The sequence below is a fragment of the Odocoileus virginianus genome, chromosome 32, assembly GCF_023699985.2.
Source record: "Odocoileus virginianus isolate 20LAN1187 ecotype Illinois chromosome 32, Ovbor_1.2, whole genome shotgun sequence".
Classification (NCBI taxonomy): Eukaryota; Metazoa; Chordata; class Mammalia; order Artiodactyla; family Cervidae; genus Odocoileus; species Odocoileus virginianus.
This window is the reverse complement of record NC_069705.1, coordinates 28,432,841-28,450,806: the sequence shown is the minus strand read 5'-3', so window position 1 is coordinate 28,450,806 and position 17,966 is coordinate 28,432,841. Positions and strand designations below refer to the sequence as shown.

Below are 17,966 nucleotides of genomic sequence, written 5' to 3'. Positions count from 1 at the left end.
AGAGTAAAATTTATGGTATGTAAATGATGGAAACTGAAGTCGCTCAGTCGTGTCTGACTCTTTGAGACCCCATGGACTGTAGCCCACCAGGCTCCTCCATCCATCGCCTAGAATTTTCTAGGCGAGAATACTGGAGTCGGTTGTCATTTCCTTCTCCAGAGGATCTTCCTTACCCAGGGATTGAACCCCGGTCTCTTGTATTGCGGGCAGATGCTTTGCCATCTGAGCCACCAGGGAACCCCCCAATAAATAAATAAATGATACCCCCAATAAATATGACCCCTCTCCCCCAAAAGTAATAGTGTCATGCAGTAAGTCCCTTCTATGGGTCTCCTCTTGAATATCTATGAGTATATCCTTTGGATAAATTTCCAGAAGCAGAATCACTGGATCAAAGTGTATGCACAGTTTAAGCACAGTTAATTAAAAACTAAATTTAAATAGCCACCTGAGGTTAGCAGCTACTGTGTTGGCCAGCACAAGTCTAGAACACAACTGACCCCTGACTACAGGAGCAGTGGTGGCCAGCGTCCAGTCAGCCTGACCACAGGGCCAAGGCCTGACGACTCTCTGCCTCACACTCCAGGGTCAGGACCCAGGGTCCTGTCTGCTCCTGGTACTGGAGTACCTGGCTCTGGCCCCTCCCTGATTCTCTCCCCCGCCTTGCTCCTGGGTGCCTGCCCTGCTCACCACAGCCCTCTGGGGACTAGGCGCTCGATGCCTTGGCAGTTTGGATGCCAGGCCTTCGAGTACCACCCTCTATTCACCCGCATCTGCCTCCAGCCCCCTTAGGCTGGCTATCTTCCTACCTGTCTGGGCTTCTGCCTCATTCACTGCTGGGACTTGCCTCGCTAGAAGCCTGGCTTACACATGGCTATCATTGGAAGGGAAAACTTGGCTATCTTTTTTAATGATCTCTCTCTCCTTTATGTTTTATTCCAAGCGTCAACCCTTATCTTTGAAAACTGATCCTGTCCTTGGACTTGCCTCGTAAATGTTGATGCTGCCACCCTACCTCACAGTCAATCCGGGACAAGGCTTCTGAGCCCAGCGGTCATCTCCTGTCCCTAGGAGGACACATGTGGGGCTGGGGTGTGAGTGGGAGATGGATGGGGTGGCCCTTGGCTCACACTGCCTCTCCCGCCCCGTCCCCCTGGACAGCCGCCCTAGCTGGTTCTTCCGCCGTCAGCTGAGCCAAGTGAGCAGGAGGGCTCTCACTCCTCTGCGGCAGACTGTCTGTTATCTGACGTCTGTTATCTCAGGCAGGACAGGGCATGCAGCCCCCTCCATGAGCAGTCTCCAAAAATGACAAGACCTCATCCACAGTTGTAGAGGTAACAACTTCCGCTGCTGACATGGCCAGACGCTGGAGAGGGAGCAGAGTGTGCCCTGGAGCAGGGGGTCGGGACATACACAGCACTGGAAGGTTGGGGGTGGTCCTCGTGTACACGCTCATTTCTCCACACCCAGCACAGTCCCTGCCCTCAGCTGTGCCCCTCCAGTCGTGCAGAGCAGAATGAATTCCTGACTACGGGGGATAAGAGAGGGTGATGGTCTGGAAACCTAATGCTGTATTAAAGTAAAGTCGCTAAGCCGTGTCGGACTCTTTGAGACCCCATGGACTGTAACCTATCAGGCTCCTCCGACCATGGGATTCTCCAGGCAAGAATACTGGAGTGGGTTGCCATTTCCTTCTCAAGGGGATCTTCCTGACTCAGGGCTCGAACCCGGGTCTCCTGCATTGCAGGCAGACGCTTTACTGTCTGCGCTACCAGGGAAGCTATGCTGTATTAAAGTAGTTTCTAAACTGGGGCCACGAAAGTGTTTGGCGAGTCTATCATCTGCTACCGCCCCGTCCCCTAGCAACTCAGCCATCAGCGTCAGACCTCTGCAGGGAAAACGATTAGTGAAATGTGATCAACTATACGTGGGATATTTTATATGTGTACTCTTCTGACTTCCATTGCCATAGAAAGATGTTTAATACTCAGACTGTACTTATTTTACCAGGAAAATGTGGCATCTTCAGTCTAGCTACCTCATAAGCAATACAGCGTGACTGGAATACAGGGGGCTCTGAACGAGTTCATCTTCCAGGCACAGGATCCATCATGTTCCTCAGGCACAGACGGCAGTCAGGGGATTGAGGGCTGGAAGGGTTTAGGAGACAGAGATATTCTATAAGCTTGAAGGCAAAAAAGGATTGTTGATGTTGAACAACAGTCTTCCTCTATTGATTCAGAAGGTCTATGAGGTCCTCACAGGGACCCTGAGGTCCAGGGCTGCAGAAAACACAGGTGACCAGGCTGATTCTAATGATGGGCTCCAGAAACTGTGCCCACTGGCCTCTGTCCTTGGAGATGAAGCACATGTTTTGCACAATATTTGGTTCCATAAGCTGAAAAGTTTGGCTTTCAGTTGAAATTTTAGTAAGAGGACATCCCATCAGAGCAGATGGTAAATACTGTACTTACAATCATTCTTTGCGATTTATTACACCTTATTATACCTTGCACAGAGGAGCTGAGACTCGGTGGGCAGTTCAGACTTGAAATAACTCACACAGTTTTAAAAGGTCTGACAATTCAAAACATTTAACCCATTAGAAGAGCTTCAGCTGCTCCGCAGCCCCCAGGAATCCTCACAGCTTGTGCAGAGCCTGACTAAGCTCCACCTCGCTGTTTCCAAACTTCCCTGGACGCCCCACCTGGGTTGTCCACAAGCAACCCTGGGTCACTTGTCTCAGCTTGGACCTCTCGTCTCCCTCAGAAGCACCTGTGTGGTTCCCCCAAGCTGGGAGCTCGGAGTCCACCTTCCTCTTTCCCCCCCTTCATCCTCAGCCAACTGGTGTCCAAGCCCAAGGATGCTGAGTCAGAAACACCCCTCAGCTGCACCTCCCTGGTTTCAGGCTTCCTCCTCCCTGCAGGCTCACCGCAAAAAGCCTTCAGCCAGCCTCCCTGCCTCCAGGCTCCAACCTTTCCACCCTCCCTTTGGTCTAAGAGTCAGTCTTCTGGAGATCAATTTGCTTAAAAGCTTTCAAAAGATCAAACTCTCCAGAGAGGTAAACAAAGCCTTTCAGTGTCTGCCCTCCAGACTAACTGAGGGTCCCTTCTCCTGCCAGCCCCCAGGCCCCTGAACTCAGCCTCGTTCAGCTGTGCTTCCAGTGTGTACACTCCCACCTCACGTGCCCTCGGCCTCACACACGCCCCTTCTCCATCTGGTACACGTGATCATTCTTTGAGACCCTCCTGTGACACTTTCCCAACTCCCCAGCAGCAACACCTCTTAAATAACTCTTAGTCCGCCTGAATGTGTGAGTGTGTGTGCATGTGTGTGTGCATGTCCCACTAAACTCTGAGTTCCAGGAGTGGGGTGGGCTGTCTAGCACAGAGTGGAAACCATATACCAGGCCTGACTTGATAGTATCAGTTCTTACCCGTGCAGATTTGAGCAGTTCCATTATGGCGGAGTTTGGAAAAGTTATTCTAACCACTGAAGAGGTCCAAGGGTAGGACAAGAGGCTCCTTGTCCAAAGAGCCCCTTAACACTGCTGCTGCTGCTGCTAAGTCACTTCAGTCGTGTCCGACTCTGTGTGACCCCATAGACGGCAGCCCACCAGGCTCCCCCGTCCCTGGGATTCTCCAGGCAAGAGCACTGGAGTGGGTTGCCATTTCCTTCTCCAATGCATGCAAGTGAAAAGTGAAAGTGAAGTCGCTCAGTCGTGTCCGACTCTTTGCGACCGCATGGACTGCAGCCCACCAGGCTCCTCCGTCCATGGGATTTTCCAGACAAGAGTGCTGGAGTGGGGTGCCACTGTCTTCTCCGCTCTTAACACTAGACATCACTCATTAAGCACTTATACTAGGGGTCATATTCTGCACCAGACACTTCCCACACTATACCAGTGCACCCTCACTACAGTGCTGTGAAGACAGATGCAACACCATATTTTACAGGAAGCCAAACGCTACAGCACAGGAGCCCCAGGGAGGCTAAGCCACGTGCCCAAAGCCTGGCCTGAGCTGCTGCACTGACGAAGCAGCAGCCCCAGAACGCATCCTTCCCTCTCTGACAGTGGTGGTGTAGACCCTGCTCCAGCCAGGTGTCCTTGAGGAACTTGCGAGAGTTTAGGGGTGGCTGTGGGAAGGAGAAGGATGCTGGTTGAGTTGGAAAATGCAGAGAGATGGTTTCACCTGCAGTGGCATTCTGTTTGGTTGAATGCAGTTTCTTTCCATCTTGAGCTTGTTCTGTTATCATCAAGTGCATCCTAAGTGCCCTCCAAGTCCACATGCAGAGAGATATCCCCGACCTTGGTAATCCAGCCAGCTGACCTGGGATTAACTGTGGCTTGGTAGCAGGGGCTGCAGCTCTCCTGTGAGCACACGTGCTCAGTCGCGTCCGACTCTTTGTGACCCCGTGGACTGTGGCCCACCAGGCTCCTCTGTCCATGGGATTCTCCAGGAAAGAATACTGGAGCGGGTTGCCATTACCTCCTTCAGAGGATCTTCCTGACTCAGGGAACAAACCCACACCTCTCACATCCCCTGCATTGGCAGGTGGATTTTATTTATTTATTTATTTTTACCACTAGTGCAACCTGAGAAGCCTGTTTAGGTAGAAGACCATCCAAAAAGACACATATGGTCTGTTTCTCTCCATCATCTGCAAAGGCCTTCTACTGACCGGGCCCAAGTGTGGGTCTAGAGCAGCTCCTTGCAAGATGTGTGTCAACTCACCGTCTCTCCAGGGGCCATCCTGCAGTTAATCCTGCTCCATATCTATTCTTGGCCACATTCATTTTCGCGTGGTGGAAATTAGGTCTTGACAGGGTTCCTTTCACATTTAATCTGCTGATTCCAGTGAGTCAGACCCCTCAGTGATAACTCTTCTCTGTATTAATAGATGGCTCTGCCAGAACACAAGGCTACTTCAGTCTTTCCCTCCCCCTCTTTCTGCCTCTCTTCATGAGACAAGAAAGCATCAGATTTGTTCAGCCCTTTACCTTTATTCCAAAAAAGTGCAAGGAAGCAGCGCTCTAGAAACAATTTGCTAGCAGGGCGACACCTAGCGGTGAGAGAGTGAAATACAACAATGAGAGGTTAAAAATACAGTTAAAGGAAGACAGCACCAAGTCGGGTCCCACTCTTGCAATCCCGTGAACTGTAGCCCGCCAGGCTCCTCTGTCCATGGGATTCTCCAGGCAAGAATATTGGAGTGGGCTGCCATTTCCTTCTCCAGGGGAACGTCCCAACCCAGGAACTGAACTCAAGTCTCCCGTATTGCGGGCAGATGCTTTATCGACTGAACTATACAGGAAGCCCCAAGAATACAGGTAAGTCCCCTACATAAAAGAACTTCCTTGGTGGCCCAGACATCTGCCTACAATGCAGCAGACCTGGGTTCGATCCCTGAGTCAGGAAGATCTCCTGGAGAAGGAAATGGCAACCCGATCCAGTATTCTTGCCTGGAGAATCCCATGGACAGAGGAGTCTGGCGAGCCCCCATCCATGGGGTCACAGAGACTCGGATACCACTGAGCGACTAACACTTCACTTCTTCACTACATACCAAGGGTTCCATTGTGAGGGTACCTTCTTAAGTCCAACAAAGTTAGCCTAGGTACCCAACTAATACAATAGGCTATTCAGTACTGTACTGTCATAGGCTCATAATACTTTTCACACAAATAATACATAAAACAAACACAAAAAATAAAACATTTTTAATCTTACAGAAAAATACATTGAGAAGTATGGGAGAACAACAGCTGGCATACAGGGGCTGGCATGAAGTGAACAGGCAAGAAGAATTACTGACTGGAGGAGGGAGAGGTGGTGGGAGGTCATAGACCTGAAGGATGCTCATCAACAGGAGACGGGGAAAGCTGCAAGTTCACACTCACTTGATGTGGATGGCACAGGTTCTGGTTCCTTGCTGAATTCAACTTAATCTCCTCTCTTTAAAACAAACAAACAAAACAATCCAGTGATGTCTGGGTTTGGTTCAGTTCATTTCAGTTCAGTCGCTCAGTCGTGTCCGACTCTTTGGATCCCATGGACTGCAGCACGCCAGGCCTCCCTGTCCATCACCAACTCCTGGAGTTTACTCAAACTCATGTCTATTGAGTCAGTGATGCCATCCAACCATCTCATCCTCTGTCGTCCCCTTCTCCTCCTGCCTTCAATCTTTCCCAGCATCAGGCTCTTTTCCAATCAGTCAGTTCTTTGCATCAGGCAGCCAAAGTACTGGAGTTTCAACTTCAGCATCAGTCCTTCCAATGAATATTCAGGACTGATTTCATGTAGGATGGACTGGTTGGATCTCCTTGCAGTCCAAGGGATTCTCAAGAGTCTACTCCAACACAACAGTTCAAAGGCATCAATTCTTCTGCACTCAGCTTTCTTCATAGTCCAACTCTCACATCCATAAATGACTACTGGAGCACCATAGCTTTGACTAGATGGACCTTTGTTGGTGAAGTGATGTCTCTGCTTTTTAATATGCTGTCTAGGTTGGTCATAACTGTTCTTCCAAGGAGTAAGCCTCTTTTAATTTCATGGCTGCAGTCACCATCTGCATTTGGAGCCCAGAAAATAAAGTTTGACACTGTTTTCACTGTTTCTCCTTCTGTTTGTCATGATGTGATGGGACCAGCTGTCATGATCTTAGTTTCCTGAATGTTGAGCTTCAAGCCAACTTTTTCACTCTCCTCTTTCACTTTCATCAAGAGGCTTTTTAGTTCATCTTCACTTTCTGCCATAAGGGTGGTGTCATCTGCATATCTGAGGTTATTGATATTTCTCCCAGCAATCTTGATTCCAGCTTCTGCTTCTTCCAGACCAGCGTTTTTCATGATGTACTCTGCATATAAGTTAAATAAGTAGGGTGACAATATACAGCCTTGACATACTCCTTTACCTATTTGGAACTAGTCTGTTGTTCCATGTCCAGTTCTAACTGCTGCTTCTTGACCTGCAAGCAGATTTCTCAAGAGGCAGGTCAGGTGGTCTGGTATTCCCATCTCTTTCAGAATTTTCCACAGTTTGTTGTGATCCACACAGTTAAAGGCTTTGGCATAGTCAATAAAGCAGAAATAGATGGTTTGGGGCTCCAAAATCACTGCAGATGGTGATTACAGCCATGAAACTAAAAGACGCTTACTCCTTGAAAGGAAAGTTATGACCAACCTAGACAGCATATTAAAAAGCAGAGACATCACTTTGTCAATAAAGGTCTGTCTAGTCAAGGCTATGGTTTTTCCAGTGGTCATGTATGGATGTGCAAAGAAAGCTGAGTGCTGAAGAATTGATGCTTTTGAACTGTGGTGTTGGAGAAGACTCTTGAGAATCCCTTGAACTGCATGGAGATCCAACCAGTCCATCCTAAAGGAAATCAGTCCTGGATGTTCATTGGAAGGACTGATGTTGAAGCTGAAACTCCAATATTTTGGCTACCTGATGTGAAGAACTGACTGACTGCAAAAGACCCTGATGTTGGGAAAGATTGAAGGCAGGAGGAGAAGGGGACGACAGAGGATGAGATGGTTAGATGGCATCACTGACTCAATGGACATGAGTTTGGGTAAACTCCAGGAGTTGGTGATGGACAGGGAGGCCTGGCGTGCTGCATTTCATGGGATCCCAAAGAGTCAGACACAGCTGAGTGACTGAAGGTAACTGAGATGTTTTTCTGGAACTCTCTTGCATTTTCAATGATCCAACAGATGTTGGCAATTTGATTTCTGGTTCCTCTGCCTTTTCTAAAGCCAGCTTGAACATCTGGAAGTTCATGGTTCACATACTGTTGAAGGCTGGCTTGGAGAATGTTGAGCATTACTTTGCTAGCTTGTGAGATGAGTTCATGGTGCAGTAGTTTGAACATTCTTTGGCATTGCCTTTCTTTGGGATTGGAATGAAAACTGACCTTTTCCAATCCTGTGGCCACTGCTGAGTTTTCCAAATTTTCTGGCATATTGAGTGCAGCACTTTCACAGCGTCATCTTTTAGGATTTTAGCATCATCTTTTAGCTCAAGTGGAATGTCTGGGTACTAACTCTTTTTTCCTCATCTTAGGTAACAAGGTAAAACTGGACTGCCTTCTGAACAGCTGCTACAAACTTCCTGTGCCATTCTACATTTGGGTCCTATGCCTCAAAAACTAACAGTGCCTCCTCAAATAAAGAAAATCTCCTTGCCATTTCCTGCGTCATGAATCTCTTGGGTTCTTCAGTTGCTTCTTCCTCTTGTCTCTCTTCATCCTTTCTCTGCGCCTCCAATTCCATCAGGTCTTTGTTAGTAAGCTCCTCTTGTGCACAGCAAGGAGTTCAGTGAAGCTGTCCTCTTGCAGATCCAGCTCCAGCTTCTTGCTGAGGGTCACTAAGTTGCTGCAGAACTCCTTGGACTCCTCATCCACCTTCTCAAATCCACGAAAGTCAAGAACAAACTGCAGGCCAAGGTTCTTTCAAACACCATTCGTAGTGATGGCTGTGACCTTACACCTAGCAAAGTCAATGTTTTTATGGCCCTGTAGATCTTAGAGTCCTTCTGAAATTGTCTCAAGGTTGCTCCTGATTTGTCACTGGCCTTTATGCCTGACAAAAAGTGTGGCATAAATAATATTCCTTTTTAAATATTTATTATTTTTGTATATTTATCTGACGGTACCAGGTCTTAGTCGTAGCACATGGGATCTTCAGTCTTCACTGTGGCATGTGGGCCCTTTGAGTTGTTGCATGCAAACTCTTCAGTTGAGGTATGTGGGATCTAGTCCCCTGACCAGGATTAAACACGGGCCCCCTGCATTGGGAGTATGGAGCCTTAGCCACTGGACCACCAGGGAAGTTCCATAAATAAGACTTCTTGAAAGTCACTATAACTTCCCGGTCCATAGGTTGGATGAGTGATGTAGTAGTCAATGGCAGAGGCATTACTTTGACATTGTGATGAAAGTCATCGATGAATGCGGGGTAGCCTGGAGTACTGTCAAGCAGCAAAGGAACATTGAATAGGATGTCCTTCTCCAAGCAATATTTATCTACCTCTGGGATAAAGTGGTGGGAAAACCAGTTCTAGACAATGGCCTGTATAACCCAGGTTGGGGGTTGTCCTTCTACACAGCAGGAAGATAGCCCCTGGCTGTGTTTCTAAGGGTTCTTGGGTTCTCTGAATGATAAACTAAGAGAACTTTCAGCTTCATGTTATTGCAAGTATTGCCACCAAACAACAGAATCAGCCTAATTGCATGGACCGTGAAAAGAAGAGAAGTGAAAAGCAAAGGAGAAAAGGAAAGATATTCCCATTTGAATGTAGAGTTCCAAAGAATAGCAAGGAGAGATGAGAAAGCCTTCCTCAGTGATCAATGCAAAGAAATAGAGGAAAACAACAGAATGGGAAAGACTAGAGATGTCTTCAAGAAAATTAGAGATACCAAGGGAACATTTCATGCAAAGATGGGTTTGATAAAGGAAAGAAATTGTATGGACCTAACAGAAGCAGAAGATATTAAGAAGAGGTGACAAGAATACACAGAAGAACTGTAGAGAAAAGATCTTCACGACCCAGATAATCACGATGGTGTGATCACTCACCTAGAGCCAGACATCCTGGAATGTGAAGTCAAGTGGGCCTTAGAAAACATCACGATGAACAAAGTTAGTGGAGGTGATGGAATTCCAGTTGGGCTGTTTCAAATCCTGAAAGATGATGCTGTGAAAGTGCTGCACTCAATAGGCCAGCAAATTTGGAAAACTCAGCAGTGATGACCACAGGACCGGAAAAGGTCAGTTTTCATTCCAATTCCAAAGAAAGGCAATCCCAAAGATTGCTCAAACTACCAGCAAAATTGCACTCATCTCACACGCTAGTAAAGTAATGCTCAAAATTCTCCAAGCCAGGCTTCAGCAATACGTGAACTGTGAACTTCCAGATGTTCAAGCTGGTTTTAGAAAAGGCAGAAAACAAGAGATCAAATTGTCAACATCTGCTGGATCATCAAAAAAGCAAGAGAGTTCCAGAAGAACACCTATTTCTGCTTTATTGATTATGCCAAAGCCTTTGACTGTGTGGATCACAATAAACTGTGGAAAATTCTGAAAGAGATGGGAATACCACACCACCTGACCTGCCTCGTGAGATATCTGTATGCAGGTCAGGAAGCAACAGTTAGAACTGGACATGGAACAACAGACTGGTTCCAAATAGGAAAAGGAGTATGTCAAGGCTGTATATTGTCACCCTGCTTATTTAACTTATATGCAGAGTACATCATGAGACATGCTGGGCTGGATGAAGCAGAAGCTGGAATCAAGATTGCTGGGAGAAATATCAATAACCTCAGATATGCAGATGACACCACCCTTATGGCAGAAAGTGAAGATGAACTAAGAAGCCTCTTGATGAAAGTGAAAGAGGAGAGTGAAAAAGTTGGCTTGAAGCTCAACATTCGGAAAACTAAGATCATGGCATCTAGTCCCATCACTTCATGGGAAATAGATGGGGAAACAGTGGAAACAGTGGCTGACTTTATTTTTCTGGGCTCTGAAATCACTGCAGATGGTGATTGCAGCCATGAAATTAAAAGACGCTTACTCCTTGGAAGGAAAGTTATGACCAACCTAGATAGCATATTAAAAAGCAGAGGCAATACTTTGCCAACAAAGGTCCATCTGGTCAAGGCTATGGTTTTTCCAGTGGTCATGTATGGATGTGAGAGTTGGACTGTGAAGAAAGCTGAGTGCTGAAGAATTGATGCTTTTGAACTGTGGTGTTGGAGAAGATTCTTGAGAGCCCCCTGGACTGCAAGGAGATCCAACCAGTCCATCCTAAAGGAGATCAGTCCTGGGTGTTCATTGGAAGGACTGATGCTGAAGCTGAAACTCCAGTACTTTGGCCATCTCATGCGAAGAGCTGACTCATTGGAAAAGACCCTGATACTGGGAGGGATTGGGGGAAGGAGGAGAAGGGGATGACAGAGGATGAGATGGCTGGATGGCATCACCGACTCGATGGGCATGAATTTGAGTAAACTCCAGGAGTTGGTGATGGACAGGGAGGCCTGGTGTGCTGCGGTTCATGGGGTTGCAAAGAGTCAGACAGGACTGAGCAACTGAACTGAATGGAACTAAGTGTCTAGATCAGAAAGCTAGTTGGTTGCACAGTCAAAACAGTCTACTGCAAAGAAAAGCTGACCTGAATACCCAGAAATGCATGGTATTCATAACCCTACACATCCAATGATAGAGAGTCTGGTTTCCACATTAATGTTCACAAAAGTCATATAATACTGTGTCAAGCTGTGGCATATGTTAAAAGTCATTCCTCTGTGCATGCATTAATCACAAGCAGGCCCCCAGATGTCCTCGAGAGAGCAGAAGAGAGAGGTGGTCCCCAGAAAAGGGAAGAGGCAACTCTTAGGAAGCTATTTGTTTCCTAACAGAATTAGATCAAGGACAAAGACCCTGTCCTCCAGAATCCTGAACCAAGTAACAAAACATTCCATTTAAAGCTTTTCTAATAGTGTTTTTGAACTTGAAAATTAATTCCCACTGAATTTTTTCCCCGAGGTTTGGCATATTGAAAAGATGTCAACGTGACCAGCCTCAGCTCTCTTTCTCTCTCTTCCTCCTCGACTCTTTCCCAACCAAACCGATGGCCTCCGTCCTGACTGAACCCAGCAGTCACCCTCCACCCTCAGCTGCTCCTTTGCCTGGAGTGACCGCCCCCCATACACTACCCGGCTCACACCTCCTCCTTCAAGTCTCCACTCAAATGTCCTCTTGCCAGGAGACTTCCTTCATATCTGCCCAGTTAATCCACAACAGAGGAGAACCGATCAGGTCTCAAAAACAAGCTCAGAAGTATGTTAATGAGGAAATACTACACAGACCATACAGTTTATCATTTATACCCAGCTGTCACACAAGCAGTGGACATGTGCTTTTAGCAGTAGACCTAAAACAAACAGTGATACACCATGAATAATTATACTCTAATATCTTTACTTGGAGAAGGGAATGGCAACCCACTCCAGTACTCTTGCCTGGAGAATCCCGGGGACAGAGGAGCCTGGTAGGCTACAGACCATGGGGTTGCAAAGAGTCGGACATGACTGAACAACTAAACTAATAACTTTACTAGGAAATTTTCCTTTCCTCCTAAACATCATGGCAAAAGTGTGGTTAACACAATAACTTTCATAATTACAACCTCCAAAGAACAGAACTAGAATTTCATATCCATTGAAACATAATCTTGCTTTTAAAATTAGCATCTCCATAACCCAAGAGTCTCCAATTTCTGGAGGGACCAGATAGAGAAAAAACAAAACAATTTCAATTTTACCTACAGAGGTGTAACTTACCCAATTGGTCTAAGTCATAAGTGGCTTGAGAAGTGTTTCCCTATGTCTGGAAAGCCATAAGCATTATTTACAAGTTCACTTAGTAACTAATCCTTTTGTTTACTTTTTATGAAGCCATTAGATGTTTCATTAGGATTTTTTTTAATTTCTTATCCAATTCTCTGATATATGAAAGTTATCAGAGACCAGTGTTTGCTGAAAGGTTCTTTGCATAAATCTTCTTGAAAGTGAGGACTCTGGCAAAAGCATCAGAGGGTACAACAGTAACTGTCTATAAATCATGGAAAGACTTGAAAAGCCACAGTTAACATTCCAACACAATGTAACTGATGAAAGAAACTTGGTTATTACTGTGACATGCAACATTTTAAAATGTCCAGAATTATGACTAACGTTTTATCAGGACATACAAAGGTCACTGTTGAGACAGTAGTTACTCACTTGGCCCAAGTGACAGTAAGAGATTTCTAAGGCAAATATAGAATAGATCACTTGAAAGGTTAAGAAATTTAACAAGCTGTCATCAAAAGCAGTATCCCAAGAAAACTATGGAGGAAGAAAGCAAATCCTTGTTATTCAACAAAGATGTCTCAGTGGTCAGTGCAAGTACTGACACACACACATACTAACAGCAGTCGTGGTCTCACAAAGATCACACAGGGGGTAGCCCAAAGATTTCATTCTCTCTCCCCGACAGGGCACTCAAGGTGGCTCACGATAGGTGCATAGAGTTTCCCCACCATGCGCAAGCCAGGGCAGCTTACCCCAAAACAATATATACAAAACCACAAATGACAAGGGACCTCCCTGGTGGTGGTTAAGAACCTGCCCTTCTACTGCAGGGGGCATGGGTTTGATCAGACAGAGGCTTCCAAACAGATTGGCTCAGTTCTTGAAAGACAACAAACCCAGAGTTGGTTCTCAGGGAGCCCCAGAGTGGCTGGCCCACAGGGAGTGGAGAGAATTCCCAGTCTTTCTATCCCTGTGACCACACAGCTTTAGATGGAGAATACTGTAATAATTTAGGCTACCATTCAAAGACCACCCTTCCTCATTTTCAATAATGTGCATCAGCCAGTCAAGATTATAACAGACTCTCATTCCTTCTTCTTGGTGATAGGTTTATAGCTATAGGTCGACCAGTCTGCCTTAGTTTTCCCTGGTGGGAAGTCAGGGAAGAGGGGCTATCAGATGAAATTAAAGGAGCACTTTCCATATTTGATCAAAAAACACTCATGCATGAACAGAAAACAAACCAGAGCCCTTGCCAGCAGACAGAAGGCTTTCCCAGAAAAAAAAAAAAAAAAACAACAGCACACAGATCAAAGTGGCCACTTCCAAGTCCCATTTAGCCATAACTTTATTCCGAGCAGCACCTTGCAGATGGGATTTCCAAAACAGAAAGTCCCAAGATGAGAACTGAATGTTCCCCAGACGGAAACAAAAGTCCATCAGAGGGACAAGGTGGATGCAGCCTGGGAGTGCAGGCCAGGGCACTTCTCCAGAGTCTGGTGCAGGTGTTGCGATGTCAGACGCTATTTTTCCTCTTCCTCAAAATAATTCCTTGGAGTAGCAAGTCCAGGGAAGTCCAGGCAGGAGGACAAGAAGAACATTCTCAAGGCAAAGAGGGCCTCGACAGCTGCTGGGGCTGTCCCTCTCCTGCCTGTCCTCCCATCTCAGAGCTCTATTAATAACAGCTGGGGCGGGGGACAGGGCATAACTAGGGCTCAGCCTTTCCAGGCAAGGGTCTCAGGCAATATAGCCTCTAAAGGAATTCACCAAACTCACCACACTCTCGAAAGAGACTTGTGTGGAGAAAAACCTCAGAGCATCTGATCAGGTCAGGGGACACCCCTACACTCTGGGACTCTCCCTGACTGAGCTCCAGATTGGATGCCAAAATTGATGTCTAGGTTATCTGCGTGGCCCCTACCTGTAGGGTCACAAGTACCCTTGTAAAAGGAAAGCACACGGGGATCTGACTGCACAGGGGACAGGGCACTGCAGTGGCACTGACGTCAGAGGAAGGGGACCCAAGTCCAGAAACGCAGTGGCCCCGAGAAGCTGAAGTCAAGAGGGCCTGAGGGAGCATCACTACGAACAAAGCTAGTGAGGTGATGGAATTCCAGCTGAGCTATTTCAAATCCTGAAAGATGATGCTGTGAAAGTGCTGCACTCAATATGCCAGCAAATTCAGAAAACTCAGCAGTGGCCATAGGACTGGAAAAGGTCAGTTTTCATTCCAATCCCAAAGAAAGGCAATGCCGAAGAATGCTCAAACTACCACACAATTGCACTCATCTCACACGCTAGCAAAGTAATGCTCAAAATTCTCCAAGCTAGGTTTTAACAGTACACGAAGTGAGAACTTCCAGATGCTCAAGCTGGATTTAGAAAAGGCAGAGGAACCAGAGATCAAACTGCCAATCCATTGAATCATAGAAAAAACAAGAGAGTTTCAGAAAAACATCTCCTTCTGTTTCATTGACTACAATAAAGCCTTTGTGTGGATCACAACAAACTGTGGAACATTCTTCAAGAGATGGGAATACCAGACCACCTGACCTGCCTCCTGAGAAATCTGTAGGCAGGTCAAGAAGCAACAATTAGAACTGGACATGGAACAACGAACTGGTTCCAAACTGATAAAGGAGTACATCAAGGCTATATTGTCACCCTGCTTATTTAACTTAAATGCAGAGCACATTGTGCAAAATGCCAGGCTGGATGAAGCACAAGCTGGAATCAAGATTGCTGGCAGAAACATCAATAACCTCAGATGTGCAGATGACACCACCCTTATGGCAGAAAGCGAAGAGGAACAAGAGAGCCCCTTGATGAAAGTGAAAGAGGAGAGTCAAAAAACTGGTTTAAAACTCAATATTCAAAAAACAAAGATCATGGTATCCAGTGCCATTATATCATGGCAAAGAGATGGAGAAACAATGGAAACAGTGACAGGCTTTATTTTCTTGGGCTCCAAAATCACTGCAGATGATGACTGCAGCCATGAAATTAAAAGACACTTGCTCCTTGGAAGAAAAGCTATGACCAACTTAGAGAGCATTTTAAAAAGCAGAGATATTACTTTACCACCAAAGGTCCGTCTAGTCAAAGCTATGGTTTTTCCAATAGTCATATATGTATGTGAGACTTAGACCATGAAGGAGGCTGAAAGTCAAAGAACTGATGCTTTTCTAATTTTTTTTCAACACTTTTTTGAACTGTGGTGTTGGAGAAGACTCTTGAGAGTCCTTGGACTGCAAGGAGATCCAACCTGTCAATCCTAAAGGAAATCAATCCTGAATATTCATTGGCAGGACTGATGCTGAAGCTGCAGGACTGATTCGAAGAGCTGACTCGTTAGAAAAAAACCTGATGCTGGGAGAGATCGAAGGCAGGAGGTGAAGGAGATGACAGAGGACGAGATGGTTGGATGGCATCACTGACTCAATGGACATGAGTTTGAGCAAGCTCGGGGAGATGGTGAAGGACAGGGAAGTCTGCGTGCTGCAGTCCATGGCATTGCAAAGAGTCAGACTGGACTGAGTAACAACAACTATAAGCTGAAAAGGGTGAGGAGACAGACTGTTCCCCGGAGTCTTCAGGAGGACCCAGACCTTGACATCAGCTTGGTGAAAATGATTTCAGACTTCTGACCTCCAGAACCACAGAGAATGAGTCTGTGTTGTTTCAGTCCACTAAGCTCATGGAGATCTGTTACAGCAGTAATAGAAAATTAATGCATCCAGGTGATGAGAACCTCCAAGTCCCCTCTGAGAAGGCTGTGCCACCTGGATGAGGTGAGCCCAGGCCACAGTGTAGTGTGACAGGCTCAGGTGTGAGACCCAGTCACCCCACGCTGCCAGCAGCCACCCAGAAGTCTCCTCCGAGCACTGCCCTCTACACAGCGTCACGAGGAAGGGGTGGGGCTTCCCTGTTCAGAGATGAGAACACCTGTGTGTCCCATGGTTGGTCCTTGTTTTGAGAAGCAGGCAGGACTGACAGGTGGCACAATGCCTTACCTGTGATGGTGCCAAGGAAAACTAATTGGCAGTTTTCCTTTGGCAGATCACAACTAGCCATTGGGTAAAATCTGAGCCGAGCTAATTAGAGCCACCCAGAAACAGGATGCACTTGCTTATTAAACATTTCAACATTGCCAGGGTGTATTTTCCCTCGTACGTTCTGGAACACTTCTTGATCACGTTATCACTCTCACATAACCTGCACTGATATTTCATAACATAACACTTCACCAGCAAACCTGAAGCCCTAGAAGGTGGTTCACCTGAAACCACCAAAAATTTCAAGTCAGAATGCATTTCTTACAGGCCTCTGAAGGGTGTCTCTGGCTTTGTCGGTAGGACATAGGCTACTGGGCAACACTGAACTAGCATGAATGAGCGAAAACCCAGCTCTGTGACCCCGTGGCTGCAGGCTTCTGTGTTCTTGTGAGTTCCCCTAGCTGGGGCTGGAGCCAAGGGCCGTGGTGTCTGTGGTAACCCTCTGTGACCGCTCAGCAAGCCCAGGAACAGAGGCCCAGGATGGATTACACAAGGGCCGAGCAGGTCAGCAATGCCACTGACAGTGGTTTGAAGTGGGGTCTGAAAAGTGTGGCTGACCCACATCACCAGAAGTGATCACATCACCAGAAACAGTCACACATCACCGAAAGTGAAACCAAGAGCGACCAAGAGCCTGGATGTCACAGCGGTGGTTCTCAGAACGCTGCGCTGCAGTCTCCTTCCTGCCTCTCCTTCAGGGGGGCCAATCCACGCAGCCCTCCAGGCTGCACGGGGACCAGGGCCCCCAGACCGCCCCCTTCAGAATGTGGGTGTGGAGTTGCACAGTTTAAATACATCTCTTAGCCTGGGACTTGGTTTCTGAAGCACTGCCAGGCCCTTGCTGTCTCACACAGACCTGTAGGAGTCTCAGGTGAAATTCTTGCAGCTGCTAAACGGCAACTAATAGAGATTACAGAGCCAGACTGCCTGCGTCTGAAAATCCAGGCTCTACTCTTTACTGCTACATGACTGCAGCAAGCTGTAAACATCTCTGCTCCAGTTTCCTCGTCCGTGAAAAGAGAATTAAAAATACTATATAAAATAATAAAATGTGGCTATTTCTGGCTGCTGCTGATTAGCTGCCAAGTTGTGTCTGACTCTTTGTGACCCCGTGGACTGTGGCCCTCCAGGCTCCTTTGTCCATGGGATTCTCCAGGCAAGAATACTGGAGTGGGTTGCCATTTCCTCCTCCAGGGGATTTTCCCGACCCAGGGGCTGAACCTGCATATCCTGTAACTCTTGCATCGACAAGCAGATTCTTTACCACTGAGCCACCTGGGAAGCCCACAACAGAAATTGACTCTGAGTTCTGGAGGTTAGAAGTCCACCTTCGAGGTGTCGGCAAGGCTGTGCTCGAATCTCCTCTATGCCTTTCTCCCTTCCTTCCCTGTCTTACCCACTGTCCTGGGTGATCTCGGGCCTTTGGCAGTGTGACTCCAACCTCCGCTTCTGCTGTTATATGTCATCCTCTCTATGTCTTCACACAATCTTCTTATAAGGAGAATAGTCATAATGAAGGGCCCACCAGTCTAAAGTCATGTT

General features: G+C 46.8%; 1 long non-coding RNA gene across 1 annotated transcript in view; it reads right to left on the bottom strand.

Annotated features, from left to right (window-relative positions):
- Positions 1 to 5,703: 5,703 nt before the first annotated feature.
- Positions 5,704 to 17,966, bottom strand: part of LOC139032542 (uncharacterized) — a 104,052-nt gene continuing 91,789 nt past the window's right edge. Inside the window, exon 4 of the long non-coding RNA XR_011485070.1 lies at positions 5,704 to 5,957. This is a non-coding gene — a long non-coding RNA (uncharacterized lncRNA). The remainder of the gene's footprint in view (positions 5,958 to 17,966) is intronic.